Genomic DNA, 21,563 nt, shown 5'->3' on the forward strand with positions numbered 1-21,563 from the left:
GACTGGGATGTAAAAGACAAGAGAAATAAGGTAAAATCAGAGCCTTAGATTTTTTAGATAAAAATTCATGTGCACACACATACACACATATATATTTTGCAGAAGTATTTGAGAATACATTACAGACAATACCCTTTATCCCTAAATATTTGTCTCTTTTTTAAGAAAATGATATTCTCTTATATAATTACCATGCAATCATCAAAAGGAATTTAATACTGACACAATACTATTATCTAATATTCAGTACATATTCAAATTTTCCACAATAATGTCCTTTCTAGTAATTTTCTTTTTCCTTTGATCCAGTATCCAGTGTAGGATCCTGTGTTGCATTTACTTAGCATGTTTCTCTAGTCTTTAATCTGTAACAGCTCCTTAGCCTTTGTTTTTTATGACATTGATATTTTTGAAGAGCATTAACAAGTTGTTTTGTAGACTGTCCTTTAATTGGGGTTTGTTTATTTTCTCATGATTGCATTCATGATTACATATCTGGCATGAATACTACATAAATGATGTGCATCCATCTCACTATCAGAAAATGCATAATGCCAATTTATCTTTTTATTAGTGATGATAACTTTGATCTCTTGGTTAAGGCGATATCCATCACATTTCTCAACTGTAAAGTTACAATTTCTCCCTTTGTAATTAGTGAGTAATCATTTCTGGAACTCTTCATTCCCTTGTGTGCATCCAAATTTCCAACTCTTATCATTTTCTATCTATCTGAAAAACTTCCTTTATCATTTTTTGTAGGAAAGATCTGATGTAAATAAATCATCTCAGCTTTGTATAAAAATATCTTTATTTAACCTCTATTTTTGAAATATATTTTTGCTAGATAAAGAATTGTAGGTTTTCTGTTTTCTTCTTTTGGTAAAGATGCCTCTCCATTGTCTTCTGGATTGCATAATTTCTGATGAGAAACATGCTGTAATTCTTATCTTCATTCCTCTTTGTATTGTGTATTTCCTAAATTCATTTATAACTTTCTCCTTTTTTTGAGGGTGTGTGAAGTTGAGTATATTCTTTAATATTTCTTTTTTAAATTTCAGAATATTATGGGGTACAAACATTTTGGTTACATGAATTGCTTTAGTTTTCAGCAATTTGATTATGATGTGCCTTGACATGATTCTCTTTAGGTTTATTCTGCATCTTGAGGTGATAGCTTAAATTATTTTTTATTTTTCTATCCTGCAGTATAAGTAATTAAATCCATGAATTTCCCTGTAAGCACTGCTTTACCTATATGCCACAAATTTTGATATGTTCTGTTTCATTTTCATTCAGTCTAAGATATTTTCCAAGTTCCCTTGTGATTTCTTCTTTTACTCATTGATTATTTATTTAGAAGTATGCTGTTTATTTTCTAACTATTTGAGATTTCATCAAATTTCTTTCTGTTTTTGACTTATAATTTAATTTTGTTGTGGTCAGAGAACATACTTTGATTTCAATCATTTTAAATGTATTGAAATTTGTTTTATGGCCTAGCATATGATCTATGCTGAAGAATGTTCCATGGGCACTCAAAAAAATAAATGTGTATTTTGCTGTTGTTAGGTGTAGTGTCCTAAAAATGTCAGTTAGGTCAAGTTGGTTGATAGTGTTATTCAAGTCTTCTATATTCTTACTTGTCTGCCATTTAGTTTTATACGTGACTGATAAAGGAGCTTCAGTTGTGAGCTTTACCTCTTCATTGATGTCTCTAACTATTATTGCTGAATTGTCTAATTTTCATTTCAGTTCTATTAGTTTTTGCTTTATGTATTTTAGAGCACTGATATTAGATAATGATATACTTTTATAATTTTTATATCCTCTTACTGATGTGTTAAGTGTTTTATCTTCATGAAATTTTCCCCTTCTTCTCTAGTAATGTTTTTTGTCTGTTATTGATATGGCCACCACAGTTTTTTATGGTTACTATATGTATGAAATACTTTTGTCATCTGTATTAGAGTTTTCCAGAGAAACAGAACTAACAGTATCTCTCTCCATCTCTATCTCTCTCTCTGTATATATATAGCTATCTACTGTTTTTTATATATGTATGTATGTGCATACATATATATTTTATATATAGATATCTTGTTGACTTAGAATTATAGTATATATCTTAATAATCACAATGTACTTCAGGTTAATATTGACACAATTTCAGGAAAATATAGCAACTAGACTTCATTATGACTCCATTTCTGCCTCCTTCCTTTGTATTATTATTGTCATATATTTTAATCTATATGTGTTATAAACCCAACAAATAGTGTTGTAATTATTGTTTTATACAATCTCATGTTTTTAAAGAAATTAAGAAAAGAAAGAGAAAATATATTTACTCATGACTACATTTTATGTAATATATATTTATAAATATATATTTATATATTTATAGATATATATTTATCTTTTTAATATACCCACATATTTACCATGGCTGTGCTCTTCTTTTCTCCCTGTAGAATTAATTTACTAGTATCATTTTGTTTTAGCTTGAAGGACTTTCTTCAGTATTTCTTTACTTTTCTTTTCTTTTCTTTTTTTTTTTTTGAGACAGAGTCTCACTATTTTGCCCTGGTGAGGGCTGTGGCATCAGCCTAGCTCACAGCAACCTCAAACTCCTGGGCTCAGGTGATCCTCCTGCCTCAGCCTCCCAAGTAGTTGGGACAACAGGCACGTGCCACCATACCCAGCTAATTTTTTCAATTTTTAGTAGAGACAGAGTCTTGCTCTTGTTCAGACTGGTCTTGAACTCCTGAGCTCAAGCAATTCTCCCACATCAGCCTTAGTCTTTCTTATATGACAGATCAGATAGAAACACATTCTTTGAGTTTTTGAGCATCTGGGGATGTCCTTATTTTTAGTTTTGATGGATACAGAATTCTTGATTAAAAGTTTTTTTTTTTTTTACAGCGTTTTGAATATGTTACTCTACTAACTTCTGGCCTCCATTATATCTGATGAAGCCAGCTATAAATCACACCTTTTTTCCACTGGTCATGATGAGTCATTTTGCTTTTATTGATTTCAAGATTTTGTTTTTTCTTTGGTCTCAAATTTTTGTTATGATGTGTCTAGTGGTGGAGCTCTTTGAATTTATAATATCTGGGATTTGTTGAACTTCTTGGATTTAAAGACTAATATTTGTTATTAAATTCGGAGAATTTTTAGTTATTATTTCTTTAATTTTTTTCTGACTCTTTTTCTCTTTCCTTATCTTCTGGTGTCCCTATTATAGGTACACTGGTATGCTTGATGCTGCCCCACAGGTTTTTGGGACTCTGTTAATTTTCCTTCAATCTTCTTTCTCTCTATTCTTCAGATTGGAAAATTTCTATTAATCTATCTTTAAATCTGCCAACTCAATTCTGTTGTTAAGCCCATTTAGGAAATTTTCCATTTTAATTATTGTACTTTTCAACTCTAGAATTTGGTTCTTTTTTATAGTCACTATTTGTATATTGAAATTCCTTATTTTTTAGACATTTTCATATTTTCTTTTAATTCTTTGAACATGCTTTCTTTAATTATTTGAATATATTTTTAATAGCTGCTAAGAATTCTTTGTGTGCTTAATCCAATACCTGGGTCTACAAAATTTATTTCTATTGATTGATTTTTTTTCCTGAACATGGGTCACACTTCCTTGTTTCCTTGCATTTCTCATAATCCTTGGCTGACAACTGGGCATTTTTGGTAATATATTGTAGCAACTCTATATTCTGATTTTTTCCCTTGCCTTTTTTTTTTAATTGATCTTAAATGTTGGAATCTTTCTCCCCTGTGAGTTGCAGGCCACTGCTGTTGTCTCTGCTCAGAATTTTATTCTGATTTTTATTTTTTATGCTGACTAACTAGAGTCCATCCCTGTATCAGCAGAGCTTAGTGGTCAGCCAATGACTGAGCAGAGATTTTGCTCAAACACCTTGAGTCCATAGGCTTTCACCCACCCCTTTGCTCGCCTATCTGTCTGTAGATTAAGGAGTAAATGCATTAAAAGTTCAGCTAGTTCTCAAGTGTGCTGGGAATTTTGTCTTTCCACTGAGCTCTCTTGGGTTTCTCCTGTGCATGTGCGTAGTTTCCTAGTGAGCCAGGGTTGGGTGGAGAGCTAACCTAGCCCTTGTGCTCTGTCATTTTAGGATCTTCTCGTCAAGTTTCTTCCTAATCTCAATGCTTGCCTCAGCTGTGATCACAAACCCAGGCTAGCACAATTGTGAGCTTTACCTCTTCATTTCCTACTAAATTTACATTTTTTTTTTCTCTCTCACAATGCTGCCATGTTTTTTGCTTCCTGCCCCAAGTCTAGTCTGCCCCCTTTGACAGCAAAGCTGCTGGTTTTTACAACTAGACTCACCTTTTTGTAACTATCATTCTCAGCAACCAAACCTGGGGTAGGAGGATGGGGATGGACCCAGGCAAGAAGGCCACAGACTCTTGCTGTTCTTACCTGAAGTTCTAGAAATTTCTTTAAAAAATCAATACATACTTCTCAATTTATTTGCCTTTGGTCATTTTTCAGAGTCCTGAAATGGTTGTTTTTGACAATTTTGTGCAGTTTTTGTTTTGTGAAGAGAGTATTCACCTACTTTTTAATTCTACCATAGTCAGAAGTCCTGTCTACATACTTGGTGATTTTTTTTATTGGATACCAAACATTGTGAATTTACCTTTTTGGTTGCTGGATTTTGTTCTATTTCTTTAACAAATGTTGGATTTTGTTCTGGTGCACAGTTAAGTTATTTAGTCTTGTTTATTTTAAGGCTTGCTTTTAAACTTTGTTAAAGCAGGTCCAGAGCAGCCATTAATCTGGGGCTAATTTAATGCTACTATTAAAGTGATACCCTTTCAAGGACTCTAGCCAAGTCCCATGTATTTTGAGGTCTTTTCCCTCTGAGTGGTAAGAACATGAACTATTCCCAGATCTGTGAATTGTTCTGCTACTCCTTTCAGGGGATTCTTTCTCCTGCCTAGGGTAGATTCTGTTGCACGTGCATAGATCAGTGCTCATCCAGAGACTTGATGGGATTCCCCTGCAAAGTTTTGGAGTTCTTTCTCTGTCTGTGTTGTTCACATCTTATCCAGTATTCTGCTCTACAAATTCTAGCACTCTAATCTCCCCTAGATACATCTCTACCTCTGCAACTCATGGAGGTTTGTGTGGTTTATCTCTCCCAATGAAGTGAACTGGAAGCTGCCACCAGGCAGTAAGCTCATGCAATTGCACGGCTCACCTTGTTTGTTTCCCTTCTCTCAGGGACCATAGTCCTGCACTACCTGTCTAAATATACATAAATATTTTTGTTTATTTTTCTGGCTGCTTATGAAAGGAGGTTACATCTGATTTCTGTTACTTTATTTTGGCTGAAAGTGAAAGCTAAAGGGTTTTAATCAGAGGAGAGAAGTTATTTTATTCATGATTTAAGATTACTGTGGCTGCTTTGTAGAGAATGAATCTTATGAAAGTAAGATTGGAAAAAGAAAGATCAGGAGATTTTAAGTAGTAGTCCAGGGCAGAAATGGTTACCTGGTCTAAAGAAGTTGTGGCTAATGAAAATGTCCAAAAAAACAAAACAAAACCAAAAACAGAATAGATTTGAGATGTATTTTGGACGTAAAATGGATAAGACCTGTTGATTATTTGGATGTAGGAAATGAGAGAAAGCTAGCAGACAAGGGTGCTTTCTGATTAGCAAGCCCAGCTAACTTTCATTTTCTTTAGCTTTTTTAAAATATCTGTAATTTGGCTTCTAATTCTGCCCTCACCACTCTGCTCTTTGAGTCCAATCGCCTTCCCTGTTTCTTGCTTCCTTCTCTGACAACAGAAAATATCAAATGGTCAATACTTTAACTACGGAAAGGAGAATGTATTGCATACCTATTGGGTGGGCACTGAAGCCCCAGTAGAGACAACTTAATCAATGGCCCATGTGAAACAGATCCCAAGAGCAGATGAGGACTTAATACTACTTGAATACCAAGTTAGGTAGGCTGTGTAAGATCCATTGTTATAATCCAATCAACAAGATTTCAGGCATATAAAGAAAGATTTACAACAGGTCACACTTTAGTATTCCAAAAAGACAGGGTTCTCCAGCTGGTTGAGGCTCTGGTTGGGGAAAGCTCATAGCCATGTGGTTGGCCCCATCCCGGGGCTGACAGTCACAGCAAGCATAACTTTGCCAGATGTGACAGGTTGTCCTGTTTATCCCAGTAGTTTGTGGTATTTGTGTTCAAAACAAGAGTCACTTCCTCTTGAAAGACTGACCTTTAGTTGGAGGCTTTGTCTTGGGAGATCGGGAGCATGGGGCCGAAAAGGCCAAGGAGATACAAATTTCCTTGTGTCAATGCTGTGAATGAAGTAACCTAGTCACCCTTGAGGACTGGACTTGAGTGTAGGGGTAGAAATCAGGCAGTACCTGGGAGTATCTGGACTCCTTTTGCAGTTCTTCTCAGTGCCACATAGTTTAAGATCGCATTAGTCTATAACTGCGCTGTTATGTCTGAGTGTTTGAATCTTTAATTAGACAATTGTATTAGTTTCCTAGGGTTGCCATAACAAAGCACCACAAACTGGGTGGCTTAAAAACAGAAATTTATTGTGTCACAGATTGGTGGCTGGAAGTACAAAATCAAGGTGTCAGCACAGCCACGCTTCCTCTCCCATTAAAGAGAAAGACTATTTACAGACTGGCGTATTTATCTGATTGGACCAATTATGAGACATCTTCAAACATGAGGCCACACTTTTATATGGAACCTGTAGAGAAGAATTCTGTCTTGCCTTTTTAAGTATCTGATATTTGCTGGCCTCCTTGGCATTCCTTGGCTTGTGGATGCATCACTCCAAACTCTTCCTTTGTCATCACATAGCCATCTTCCCCTCTGTGTCTCTGTCTATGTGTCTTTTCTCATTTTTTTTATAAGGACACTAGTTATACTGGATCAAGGGCTCACCCTACTCCATCATGACCTTATGGTAACTAACTGCATCTTCAATGACCCTATTTCCAAATAAGGTCACATTCTGAAGCACTGGGAATTAGAGCTTTAACATCTTTCTGGGAGACACAAAATAACCTATAGTAACCACTCTTAAGGAAACGGACAGTGTCTCATACTTTTTTTCACTCCAAGGAAACTTAGGACGCTCAGCAAAGTTTTCTGCTTTGGATGGAAGTGAAACAAAATTAAGGACTATGATTTTAAAAGAAACAGATTTTATGTAAGGTTGGGAAATGTATTTAATTAGAGTGGAATAATATTTTGATATTAATTCATATGTATCTCCCCAGATTTGTTTTTATTTGTCCTACAACTCTTCCCCCATTCTGTAGATATGGGTTGTCTTAGGAAATGTTTGACAGAAATATTAGGGAACAAAAGAGTGAAATTTTACCTTTTAAGTTTCAAAAGCTTAGGTACAGGATAAAGCAAAAAGATTTAGAATAATACCTGGTTAATCAAAGACAGTTCTTCTTCCTTGTTTTCTACCTGAGATTAGATAAAGTCTCCAGAACTGGGGGAGGAGTAAGAGGAGCATCTGAAAGGAAGTAGAACTTCACTGGTTCCTGAGCAGGGGTTCCGTGGCTCGTCCCCAGGGTCCATTCCTGGGGAGTGGTGAGGAAGTGAGACCTTCCCCAGACAGGATTTAGGAGAAGAGGGAGAGTATACCCTGCTTTCAGGGAGGCCATACTACTTGTAGAATTTTTCTGTCCACGTAGAATAGAAGCAGAGTTGAGTTTTCCTGTACCTCTGAGAGAGGCACAGAAATACCGAAGGTAGAGCTAGCCTGGAGGGGCCTAGTGGCCAGGCACAAAGGGCTGAGAGTGTCGCTAGGACTGAGGACCAGTTCAACAGATGCAGGTATAGACAGATGACAGCCGAAGGCCTACCCTCCTATACCTCAAGCTCAAGTCAACCCTAAGGATGGGTCCCTAAATTGACTAGCTCGGTTTCTACACCTATGTGGAATGAGGTTCATAAAATAAATTATGCTTGGTTATTAAAAATAAAGTTGGTTTCTTTCAATCCTTAATTTGTGGCCTGAGATTTATTTCAGCTACATAGAGAAAATGATCATTCTACACTCGCAAGTCGCTTATTTGTAGGTGGAAAGTGGGAACTGAAACTGTCCTCTGGGCAGCCAGGTGTAACCTCTGCATTTTCCCAGACTACAGAAGTTATTGCTGAGATCTTACTGACTCAGCCTCCGGGGAAAAGGGAAAGGGAAAAGGAAGAGGCGGGAAGGGATAAAGGTATGCAATTAAAGCACTTAAATTATGTTTTAAGCTTTTAACTTATTGTTCTGAAAGGGATTCTCTGGCCCTTTTAGAGAGGAAGTTCTAAGAAGCTCTGAAACTTGAGGTACCTGCAAAGACAACTCAGCTGTCGTTGCTAAGGAACAAGTGTATTTGAATTGTGGTGTCAGTGTCACCAGCTCCTGCTCAAATGGCAAAAAGTAAAGGAAAGATGTAAAATCATCAGAGGCAAAAGAACAGTTCAGTGCAATAGGCCATGTGTTGTGATTTAAAATTGTCTCTTCTCTGAAAAAATATGGCCTCACATTTGAAGATGTCTCATAATTGTTCCAATAAGGAAATACACCAGGTCCTGAATAGTTTTCTCTTTGATGGAAGAGAAGTAGAAAGCAAAACAGGAAGACAGAGAGGGAAGGGAGCAGAAGCCAGTTGGCATAAATAACCTAATTAAAGGGCATTTTGGAGGTAGAGGTCAGAGTCAGAATAAGCCTTTGGAATTAGACTGAGGTTTGAGTATTGGTTTTGCTACTATTTAATAATTAAATGACTTTGGGAAAATAATTTTTAACTGTTCCACGCCTTGGGTTTCCAATCTGTAAAATGGGATGTGTTGTGTTAAGAATGCATGAATTTTACTATTTTGGATCTTAATATTTCTAAATCATTCATGATTTTCATTTTTATTTCAATAACTCAATGTGGTAAGCAGTCTCTAAAGTGGTCCCCAATGATCCCCACTTCCTGGAATTCACACCCTCGCACAATCTCTTCTCCTTGAATGCGGGTTGCACCCTAGTGACTTGCTTCTAATGAATGGAATATGGCAGAAATAGTGGGATGACACCTCCTATATTATGTTATAATGACTATGGCTTCCATCTTGGGTACATTCTATTTCTCTCTCTCTATCTCTCCCTTTCCCTCTCTTCTTCCCTTTCTCTCTCCCTCTTTCTTTCTTTCTCTTGGATCCACTTGTACTGAGAGAAGCATGCTGTGATGAGGTGAGGAACTGAGGCCCTCAGACAAACAACCCAGAGAAACTGAAGCCTGCCAACAGCTAGGTGTATGACCTTGGAGGTGGAGCCTTCATCCACAGTCAAGTCTTGAGAAAACTGCAACCTCAGGCAGCAGCTTGGCTGCAATCATTGTGGAGCCAGAGGCAACCAGCTAAGCCAATCACAGATTCTTGACCCATAGAAACTGGGAGATGATAAGTGTTTGGTTTTTTAGCTTCTAAGTTTCAGAATAATTTGTTATGCAACAGTAGAGAACTAATACATGGCTCAGGTCCATCTCACGGTGAGCCCATCGTGTCCTAAAACTCATAATGTAGTTATTTTCCCAGTTCCAGAAGCATAATTAGAATAGACATACTCAGCAACTGGCAGAATCCCTTACAGTGGTTCCCTAACACATGGAATGAGGGCTATTTTGGTAGGAAAGACCAAGTGGAAGCCATTAGAGCTGTCTCTACTACAGAAACAGTAAACTAAAAGCAATACTGCCTTCTTAGAGGAATTGCAGAGATTAGTAGCACTAAATGGGAATTGAAAGATGAAGGGGCTGTGATTCAACCAGAATGACAATGGACTATCATAAACTTAGTCAGGTGGTGACTCCAATTATAGTTGCTTTTCTAGATGTGGTTTTGTTGCCAGAGCAAATCAACATGTCTTTGGTATGCAGCTATTAATCTGGCACTTGATTTTATCTTTATACTTGTTAGCAAAGACCATCAGAAGAAGTTGACTTTAGTCTGGCAAGATAGCAATATATCTTCACTGTCCTGCCTCAGGGGTATATCAGCTCTCTATGTCATAGTCTTGTCTGCAAGGACCTTGATTGCTTTTCCCTTCCATAGAACATCATACTGATCCATTACATTGATGATATTTTACTTATTGGACATGGTGAGCAGAAAGTAGCAACTACTTTAGACACTTCGATAAGACATTTTTGCACCAGAGAATGGGAGATAAATCCCACAGAAATTCAAGGACCTGCTACTTTGGTGCGAGTCCTTGGAATCCAATTATCTGAGACAGGAAGAAATTTCTCTTCTATGGTTAAGGTCAAGTTGCAGCATGAATCTGTTACTACTATGAAGAAAGAGGCATAATACCTACTGGGCCTCCTTGGCTTTTGGAGGCAACTATTCCTCATTTGAGCATGCTCCTTTGACTCATTTGCTGACTGATCTGAAAAGCTGCCTGTTTTTGAGTAGATCTCAGAATAAGAGCAGGCTCTACAAGAGGTCAAGTTGCCATGCAAGCTATTCTGCCAATTGGGTCACGTGACTCCGAAGATATGATGGCACTTGAAGGATGAGTGATTCATAGGGATGCTCTTGGGAGCCTTTGGAAGCTGCTGTGGGTGAATCATGCCACAGACCCTTAGAAGTTTTTTTAGCAAAGTCCATTGTGAACTGAGTATTGTTAGACCCACCAAGCCATAATGTTGGGCATGTACAGCAGCACTCCATTATCAAAAGGAAGTTGTATCTTCAAGATTGGACTTAAGCAGGTCCTGAAGGCACAAGTCAATTTCATGATGAAATAGCCCAGATGCCCATGCCCTCTATTCATGCTACATTTACTTCTTTCTCTCATCTTTCTCTCATCTATGGCCTCCTGGGGAGTTTCTCCATGATCAGTTGACTGAGGAAGGAAACACTTGAGATTGGTTTATAGATCCTTCTTCATGATATACAGATACCACCTGAAAGTGGAGAGCTGCAGTGCTGTAACTCCTTTCAGGGACAGCCCTGAAAGACAGTGGCGAATGGAAATCCTTCCTATGGGCATGATTTTGAATAGGATATGTGGCTGTTCATTTTGCCTGGAATTATAGATGGCTAGACATATGGGTCTACATCAATTCATGGGCTGTGGCTAATGGTTTGGCTGGATGGCAGGGACTTGGAAAGCACACAACTGGAAAACTTCCTGTGGGGAAGAGGCATGTGGATAGACTTCCCCAAATGGGCACAGAATGTGGAGATGTTTGAATCTCATAAGAATGCTCACCAAAGGGTGACTCAGCAAAAGAGGATTTTAATAATCAGGTGAAGAGGATGACCTGTTCTATAGATGTCAGTTGGCTTTCTTCTCCAGTTACTCCTGTTATTGTCCAATGAGCTCATGAACAAATGGCCATGGAATCAGAAATGGAGTTTATGCTGGGCTCAGCAACATGAACTTACACTCACCAAGGCCTGTTTGCATATAATTTCTGCCAAGGGCAGAGACAAATACTGAGCCCCCAATATTCCTTGGGAGGATCAGCCATGTCCCTGGTGGCAGGTTGATTACATTGATCTGCTTCCATGATGGAAGGGACAGCACTTTGTTCTTACTGGATATGCACTTGCCTTTTCTGCTTGGAATGTTTCTGCCAAAACTACTATTTGTGAACTGTCAGAATACTTTAACCAAAAACATGGTATTTTACACAGATCACTTTTGACCAAGAAACTAATATTATAGCAAATGAAGTGAGACAATGGGCCTATGCCCATGGAATTCACTGGTCTTACTATGTTATCCATAATTCTGAAGCAACAGATAGGACAGAATGGTGGAATAGACTTTTGAAGGCTCAGTTATGGCACCAGCTAGGTATCAACACCTTGTGGGGCTAGGTCAAGGTCCTCTAGGTTGTGGTAAATGTTCTAAATCAATATCCATTTTATAGTGCTATTTCTCCCCTAGCAGGATTCAGAAGTTAGGAAGCAAGGGGGTAGAAATGGAAGTTGTTGTTCTCATTATCACCCCTAGTGATCCAATAGTAAAATTTTTTGTTTCTTATCTCCACAACTTTAGGTTCTACTGCTCTAGAAATCTTAGTTTCAGAGGGAGGAATGCTTCCACTAGGGACAAAACAATTCTATTTTTGTTGTTGTTGTTGCTGGATTTGGGGCAGTTTAGAAGTTACAACTCAGTCGTTAAAAATTCCAATAAATTCAATTTTCTCCTCTGCTACCCAGTTTTGTAAGTGTAACTGTGTGGTTCTTTTCTTTTCTTTCTTTTTTTTTTTTTTTTTGAGACAGAGTCTTGCTCTGTTGCCCAGGCTAGAGTGCCATGGCGTAAGCCTAGCTCACAGCAACCTCAATCTTCTGGGCTCAAGTGATCCTCCTGTCTCAGCCTCCCAAGTAGCTGGGACTGCAGACATGCACCACTACACCCAGATAATTTTTCTATTTTTAGTAGAAATGGGGTCTCACTCTTGCTCAGGCTAGTCTCAAACTCCTGACCTCAAGCGATCCTCCTACCTCGGCCTCCCAGAGTGCTAGGATTACAGGTGTGAGCCACACTGTGCCTAGCTGACAATGATTCTAATCAATGGGCAAAGAAGGGAGTTACTATAATGATTGTGGTGACTGATGTTTACCATTACCAGGAAATTAAGCTGCTACCATACAATGGCTATGTCTAGAATGCAGGAAACCCTTTAGGGCAACTTTCTGTATACCCATATTTTGTGATTATTAAGTCAATGAAAAACTACAACAACCTCCAATTCAGGTGGAACCATTAATGGCCCAGAACCTCAGGAATAAATATTTGGAAATAGACAAGGAACTGTCACTAGTTATGGGCCTTAGTGAAGAAATATGACTGGGTAGTGGAAGAAGGTAGTTATAAATACCATCTATGCCCCATGACCAGTTGTAGAAAAGAAGACTATAATAGTTATGAGTATTTTTTCCTTATTTTGATATGTGTATTATGTGTGTATATATATATAAACCAAATATTTTTTTTCTTCCTTCTTTCTCATTGCTTTATCTAATATAAGATGTACTAAGTTAACTTTATATCACAATACTTAGGTTACAGGATATCAAAGGATGACATGTGAATCAGCTAGGAGAAGAATAAAGATCATCTAAATCAAAAAAGAGACTTTTTATTCTCTTCAGTAAAAAGATTAACACAGGGCTCAGCAAACTATGGCTGAAGGGCTGACTGTCTGCTTTTGTAAATAAGGTTTTACTGGAACACAGCCATGTTCATTCAGTTATGTACTATCTAGGATTGCTTTCATGAATAGTTGCAATAGAAACCATGTGGCCTGCAAAACCGAAAATATTTACTATCTGGCTTTTTAAGAAAAAGTTTTCTGACCCTTGAGTGAGCATGTTTTTGGTTGTATGGGGATAGTTATATTATGTTAGGCAGAAGCATGTTATTATTATCTTTACTTGAAAATTAAGTTTGGAGATCTGTACAAGCGCAAAGTTGACAAGGGATAGACTGTGGTGCTTTTGTAATGTGTCACCTAGGCTAGGCTGAACCACATTTCCCAGAATTCCCTTTCCGGTATGTTTCCAGTTAGGCTGGACTACAAGAGAGATTCCTTTGGGCTATTTGGAGAGTGTAAATGAAGCAATAGCCATTTTGTAGCTTACATATACTGTCTGTTGGCTCTCCTTGTTGATGTGGGATAGTGGCCAGGGCTGGAACTACTCCATCTTTCCCTGGATCCTCCTTTATCTTCTCTGACTCTTGGGCCAGAAGGGTGTATGTGTTTAGCTCTTTGACAAAAGACCCTGGCTTCTGCAGGACCAAGGTCAGAGTCAATAAGAACAGACACAGGTTTTAGCCTGTCATACTGGCTCCAGCTTTTGCTTGTGGGTTCCAGCTTGTTCTTGCTCTCCCCACTTTACATCTGCCTGCCTGCCTTGAGGACTCCAAAAGCCAGCATCAGATGCAATGACAACAGCCTTTTAGAGACTGCTTAACCAGCAACCACAACTGCACAAGATAAAACCTCTATAACAAATTATTTCTGAAGGATCAACATCTCTAATCAAACTCAACTAACACACACAACAATCATTTATAAAGGTATTTAAATTTTTCAAGTAGATAGATTTTTTTTTGCTATCCTTTGTTGTTAATGTCTAAGTTTTTATTGCATTTTGTTTAGTAAATATGTTTGTATGAATGCTGCTTTTTGGAGTTTATGAACATTCTTTTTATTTTTTATGGTTTAATACATGGTTAGCTGTTATAATTGTTTCCATATATGTTTCAGAACAATGTGTAATCTCTGTTCAGTGGGAACTTATTACTATGCTATATAAATTCTTAATATACTGAGTTGATTTGGTCTATTTGATCTATTTTAGAGAGAAATGTGTTAACTTCTAATATGACAGTTGTTCTGTCAATTTCTCCTTGTAAAATACTAGAACTTTTTTTCTTTATACATTTTGAAACTATATGGTTAGGTGCATAAAAGTTCATGACTTGTATAGTTTGTTGGTGCATTGTATATTTTATCAACATGAAATGCCCATTTTTACCCCATTTAATGTTTTTATACCATATTAATATTTGCCATTCCTACTTAATAATTAAGATAATATATAAAGTGCTCATGCACTTCTGACAATAGTAAGCAAGCAATAAATAGAAGCTGTTATTATTATTGTCATTATTATAATTATTATTATTCTGTGTCCCACAGTGTGCAGGTTGTCTGTTTTTTGGGGGGAGAAAAAGAGAGAAAGAAAAGACTGAAGGACTCCATGTTAAGAAAGAGAGCAACTGCCTCTCAGGCACTTCACAATAATGCTTAGAGTTTCTTCTTCCCTAAACAAGGTGATGGAAACTCCAGGAAAGAGAGGCCCCAGGCTTGGACAAATCACCAGAAAGCCTGCCAAGAGAGTCCTCCTAGGCAGCCAGGAGAATACAGCAGAAACAGATTTTCTTGTTGGATCTTGGCCTTTCTGCTTTTGAGGCCCAGCTGAAAGTAGGAAGGGAAAATGCAAAACAAGATCAGATTCAGTAGTAGATGTATCCTGTGCTTGAAAGATCAGAATTATCTCTTTTTTGGCTGACTTTTGGCTCATATAGGCCTGTTAAGGTAATTCCCACAGCAGTGTTAATTCTCACCCCTAGCGCAATTCTCAGCTCTGTCAAACTTGGATGTGCCTAGGTTCTGGTTTCACTGCCTCACTCCCCAAACCTCCATCCTTTAGGTCTGGCCTGTAGTTGGGCCTATCTCTGTTTTATTATATTAGATGCCCTTGTTCCAGTTGCAGGGTTGCAGTGCAATCACTTGCATACTGATTGCCAATATGTACTCAGTGTGTGTGTATACGTGTGTCTGTGTGTCTGTCTTTGGAACCCTAAATCAGGGTAGCCTTGTTAACTGACCACTTGATTGCTTAAAATCCCTTGGTTTCCAAATCCCTTCCTTCATCTGCCTGAAATTCTTCACTTCTCTTTGCCTTGCTGCCTGAAATTCACAGAAGCATAGAAAGTTAGAGTTTGAAGGCACCTTAGAGATTAATTAGTCCAAGCACTTCATTTCACTGAAGAGGGAAGTAGAGTCCAGAGAGGTGAAGTGATTTGCCCGAAGTCACACAACCTGTGAGAGGCAAATAAAACTGGAGTCCAGCTCAGAGAAACAGTGTTAGGAAATGAGATTTAATGGGAGGGTGGTAGCAAGGGGAAGTAATCTGAAAGTCCAGGGCTCTGGGTGTTGGGATGAGCCCGAGCAGAATACCAGGAAGAGGTTGCTTTGGGCAGCTGAATGCAGCATGGAGTGATTCAGTGCCTGGGGTGGGAGAAAGTAAGTTCCCAGAGGTGGGGATGGTGGGCTGGCAGGCACCAAAGATTCACGGTCTCTGCTCTTCAGGCCCTGCTACTAACAGCACAAAGTATTCTGAGGAGCAAATCCCAACTACAATAGCAGCATGGCTGGAAGAACTACAACTCACACATGTATAGTGCTAAAAATCTTTCCATGTACATTATCTCATGTAAGCTCACTCCATGAGAAGTTGCTATCAGTAGTATCACTGATAGAGGGAAGATAAAATCAGAGACAAGAAAAATAGGAAAATACATGGAAAACACATAATGTAGCCTTAGGAGTGTGCTGAATATTGCTGGCTGTCTACCCATCACCAGCCCTCCCTTTCTCCTTCTTAAGGGAGCCACAATTTTGTTCAGCTTTCTCTGCTACCTGCTGCCCCAAATTCATGTGCCTTGGGAACATGACCACACCTTCAAGTTCTAGGGATGGGTTTGATTGGCTTAAGGGTAATTCCATCTCCTTGACAGTGACTGGTTTGGGAATGGGCGTGTGACTCTAATTGGACCACTGAGATACGACAAGAAGCTGTGTGTGGGGTGTGGTGTTCCAGGAACACTTTCTTCACTCTTCTAGGAGAGCATTGGGAACCTCTTTTCCTTTCCCACTAGGTGGGAAGGCAGAATCATGCAGTTCCAACGGCTACAGGGCCAAGAGGCAAGCCAGCTTCAGGATGACAACAAACAAGAGAAATAGAAAAAAATCTCAGTCTTTTAGGACCTCATCGAGTTGCTGGAGCAACCATCCTTAGAGCTTGTCTTGCTTTTGGACTTGTAGTTAAGTGAGCCAACAGGTCTCCCTTAGAGACTAGTTGGAGGGAATCTTCAATTACCTGTAGCTGAAAGCAGGGACAAGGAGGGGACAAACTGCATGGCTGAGAATAAATTCTGCTTGGTCCTGAAAGAAGGGACTCTGTTGGTCTTTCTGGAACATTTAAACACTCCTCTCCCCAGCAAATATAAAGTACAATATGGAGAAGTTGGAAAAATATCTTGTAGATCCTCCAAATATACTGTTAGTGTCAGCAGCCATGTATGGCCTTTAAAGGGTGCCAGCTTTGAACCAGACTGTTTTCAAATGCTGGCTTCATCACTTCCCAGTATGTGACCTTGGGTAAGTGGGCTAGCCTCTCTGTGCCTCAGTTTCTTCATCTATGACACTGGAATAGTAATAATTCTTACATTACAGAGTTATTTGAGAGGATTAAATAAATTAATACATGGAGAAAGTTTAGAAGTATGCCCATATAAATAGCAAAGGCTCAAAAGGCATTTTAATATTTTTATGGTAAAAAGTAGAAAGAATAATTAAAAGAGACCTAATTATTACCAATAATATAGTCTATTTACTAATATAGTACCTGTCATGTGTCAAGCATCTGAGTAGGTACTTTATATATATTTTCTCTAATTCTGATAATAGCCCTCTGAAGTAGGATTGACTCACTTTACTTCCGGATGAGGAAACTGGTGTTCACAGACGCAAATGACACGGCCAGAGTCACATAGTCAGTAACTGCAGAGGCAGGATTTGAAACCGGGTATAACTCCAGCAGTCGTCTTCCCACCGTACCATGCAGCTTCTCAGAGCAGCTCTCAGCAACTCATCCTGGTGGGGGGCAATGAAGTCGAGGTCAGGAGCAACCCTCAGCAAGAGCTAAGAAAAAAGTGCAAAATAGAAAGTAAGCCACAGAAGAAACAAGTGTTTGGAAACACTGGAAAAAGGCCTAGGCCCATATGAAAGCTACTCTCTGAACTCTATGCCCTCTTCCAAATGGACAGCATTTTGACGGGAGGTGAGAGACGCTTCGCAGGTCCAAGAGGTTGGAGCGCACTGGGGAGTCTCTCAGCCTTGCCATTTGAAACTGGAGAAGCAGAGAGGAAGAGAAGGGGGTGGAATTAGAAATTCAAATGCATCTGATGAAACCACTTTGGACTCCACAGTTATTAACCCCAAGATGGCTCATTCCTTTAAATCTCAAGCCCGTCTCAAGTGTACTATACATTAAGTGCCAGAAATTATCGATCTCTCCTTTCGTACGGCAAGTACATCTCCCCACCACTGGAATGGAAAGAAGCAGTAAATGCTGAATAAGACATTTCTTCAGGAAAGACCAACAGTGAACACATTCTAAAGATGGGGCGGGATGATGAGTATCCTTTTGAAAAATGGAGACCCACTGCAGGAAAGAGACAAGTTACTTTGATGGATTTGTTAGAGATTTTTTTTTAAGCTAGGAGAGTGTGCTCCAGGCACATTCACTCAAATAATAAAATGAGAGTGGTGTTTGTAAGAATTTAGAAAGGCCCTTTAACTCTTTCTAACCTGAATAGATTGTTACAAAATGTTCAGAATAGCTATTTAGAACTTCCTTCTAAGATCTTGACATAAGACCAAAGCAAATCTCTTGCCTTAAAAATTGTATTGGGACCTTGGCCTGAAGGTGTTATGGAAAAAAAAAGCTGGATTGATGGAGTGATTGAGAGTATGTGATGTTCGTTGTTGAGAGGTGTTCATTTGATGAGGAATCGGAGAAAAGCTTTTTACTGACAGTATTATTGGAGCTCTTTGCAAGAACTTTAGTACATTCTGGCTTCTGTCCTTGGTTAAGTTAATTAGTAGTAAGTAATTAGTAGTGTATATGTTAAGATACTGAGTAATAGCTAAGAAAATGATTGAGGCTAAATCAACAAAGGATGAGGATGGAAAGATGCAGCGGAGGCAGAGGCCAAGTCCTGGCCTTAATTGCCAGAAGCCAAGTGAGTGAGGCTCTTGAACAGGCCCCGGCCCAAGGATAATCAGAACGATCTGATCTAAAGAGATCTTTGATGTTGGTTCATTGTTCATGAGATTCCTGGGATTGAAAGAGATGGACAGCCTACTAAAGCTTTACTTGATTTGCAATTTTTAAAAATATAGGTCTGGTGAATAAGAGCTGATTTAGTGAGTCATAGCTCCTCACCCAACTTCTAGATCTGGGTGAATTTACAATGCAGAACTCCTTCGCTGAAGGAGTGGTCCGTTATGCCTGAGGAAAGAGTTTACACCAACATCACAAGAACACACTGTGAATCTTCCTCCTCCGTCTTCCCCAAGAGATCTGAAGCCACTTCCTGGGTAACTGTGATTAAGGGAATTGGAAACACTGAAAACATTCAGGGGCACTTCAACATTGACTGCGGACTTACAGTAATTTCTTGGAGCCTGAACCACATTGGTATTGAGACTTAGAAGGAAAAGGTACTAAGTAGAATTTTGACCCAGCACCCTCATGGTAGATCCTGTGGAACCCCCAACTCTCATCTTGTGTTTATTTCCCCTTACCTAAGAATATAGATAGATTAGACAACCTCAGCAACTGGAAAAATCCCCACATTGACTCATAGAGTACGGGCTACTATATTAGGATGGGCCAAGTGTAAGCTCTTGGAGCTTCTCCTCATTACCAAAATAGTTACAGAAAAGCAATATTGCGTTATTGCACTTACTATCACCTGGCAATTGATTTTATGATTATTTGTTTATATATGGTCTATTTCCCTCCCCAGAATGTAATCTCCTTGAGAGCAGATATTTTGTCTGCCCTGTTTACTGCTCTATCCCCAGTGTCTAGAACAATGACCGGCACATAATAGGAAGCCAATAAATATTTACTGAATAGATAGATGAATAAATTTCAGAAATCAGCCCCATCCTCAAAGATTTGAAAGATATAGGTGTGGCAATTCCTACCAGATTCCTATTTCATTTTCCATTTCAGCCAGTGAAGAAGGTAGCTGGGTCTTAGAGTATGAAAGTGGACTGCATAAACTCAATCAGCTAGTATTTCCACCTGCAACTTTTGTTCCAAATGCAGTGTTCTTATGGGAATGATCAATACCACCTACACCTGGAACACAGCTAATAATCTGATAAATCTGTTCCTCAGAACAGCAAATATAAACAGCTGAGACAAGGTGCTTTCACTTGGCAAGGACAATAGTACAACATTTCTGACCACCTCAGTTATACATCACCTTTTGTCACTGTGCCATGTTTGTTACACTGGACCTTGGCCATCTCATTATGCCCCAGGACATTATTCTGGTTTGCTCTATTGATGAAATCATGCTTATGAGACTGTGTATTAGTTAACTATTCTTGCATATCAAATTACCCCAAAATTTAGTGGCTTAAAAAATAATTATTTATTTTTCATGATTTTTGTGGGTCAAAAATTCAGATAGGGAAAAGTGGGAAAGGCTTATCTCTGTTCTCTGATAAATGGGACCTCAACTAGAAGATCCCAAGTCTAGGGGTTGGAATAATCTGAAGGCTTCTTCACTCATGTGTCTGACAAGTGATGTTCTCTGTTGGCTAGCTGGGTTCCAAGGGCACATGGAGAGGGACAGAGAGAGACAAACAGAGAGAAGCTGCATCCTTTTTATAACTTAGTGTTGGAAGTCACATAGCATCACTTCGCTGTATTTCATTAGTTGGAATAGTTATAAGCCCCTTCCCAGATTCAAGGGGAGAAAATCTAGATTCCACCCCTTAGTGGGAAGAGTGACAATCACATTGTAAGAAGAGCATGTGGGATGGGATAAGTATAAGGTGTGGATATCTTTGGAAAATAAAATCTGCTATGGACTTAGAAGTAGCAGGTGCTCTAGATACATACGCGTGCCAAAAAGCAAGAGATTAATGCCTTGAAAATGCAATGGTCTACTAATGATCAAATATAATTAATGAACTTTTATTGGATTCTGGTTTGGAAAAAAACCACTATAAAACACTGTAGCCTTTATCCTTACTGCTTTAGTTCTTGCATATAAAACAGATTCCCAGTTCTTTCTTCTCTCTTCTTCCCACTCTTCTGTATATATGTATTTGTGATGTTTAACTTCAAAATTTAGTCCATAAATTGTAGAATAGCAATATGGGATTGTATTGAACTAAAGAAGAAATGGACATCACTCAGAAGTCCCGCCTGCAATGTCTGATGAAAGCCTGGATTATCTCACAACAGAGAGAATGTGAGAACATTTTTGGTTATTATAAAGAAGAGCTATGTTATATTTAGTGAGAAGTATGTGTGTTCAAGTATAGGATCAAGGATGTGTGGTATACGTGGATAGTGGATACTCAAAGGGGTGCGTGGTGGTACCTGATACTATACAGATGAATTCACTTCCAGCTTAAAATAATCTGAGTCTGTTTCTGTTGCTTGCAACCAGGAAACCCAACTGATATACCTCCTGATGTCAGAGACAGTAACAGTTGCTACAGGAATATAAGCAAACTCCATCCATCAGATCAACATCTGTAATAGAAGCAGAAATGGCAGTGGTGATGGAAGTTTTTGCGGCCAATGGAAGACACCAGGAAAATTCAGAGGCTTGTCAATGTTGGGTATTCTCTTCAGCAGGGGAACGTGAGTGTATGGGATTAAGGTTGGGGGAAGGGAGAAGGCCAGGGTGCCCCTCCTGAAGGAGCTTCCCAGCACCCAAGACATCTAAGTCCCCTCTAAAGTAACTTCCCAGCATCTAATGCACCTAAACAAAACTTGCATTCTTTTATTGACTTTCAGGGTCAGCCAGCCTTTGATATAGTGCAGTATAATTTTTGGAAACCAGGAAAAACTCCACTGTTCTTAAAAAAAAAATTTTTTTAATCCCAATAAAAAAAAAAAAAAACACCCTTCAA

At 38.7% G+C, this 21,563-nt stretch overlaps 1 long non-coding RNA gene across 1 annotated transcript in view; it reads right to left on the minus strand.

The window, feature by feature from the left end:
* LOC123636902 overlaps positions 1 to 21,563 on the minus strand; it is a 100,836-nt gene that overhangs the window by 41,811 nt on the left and 37,462 nt on the right. The window contains exon 2 of the long non-coding RNA XR_006734699.1: positions 17,325 to 17,534. This is a non-coding gene — a long non-coding RNA (uncharacterized LOC123636902). The remainder of the gene's footprint in view (positions 1 to 17,324; positions 17,535 to 21,563) is intronic.

The sequence above is a fragment of the Lemur catta genome, chromosome 4 (assembly GCF_020740605.2).
Source record: "Lemur catta isolate mLemCat1 chromosome 4, mLemCat1.pri, whole genome shotgun sequence".
Classification (NCBI taxonomy): Eukaryota; Metazoa; Chordata; class Mammalia; order Primates; family Lemuridae; genus Lemur; species Lemur catta.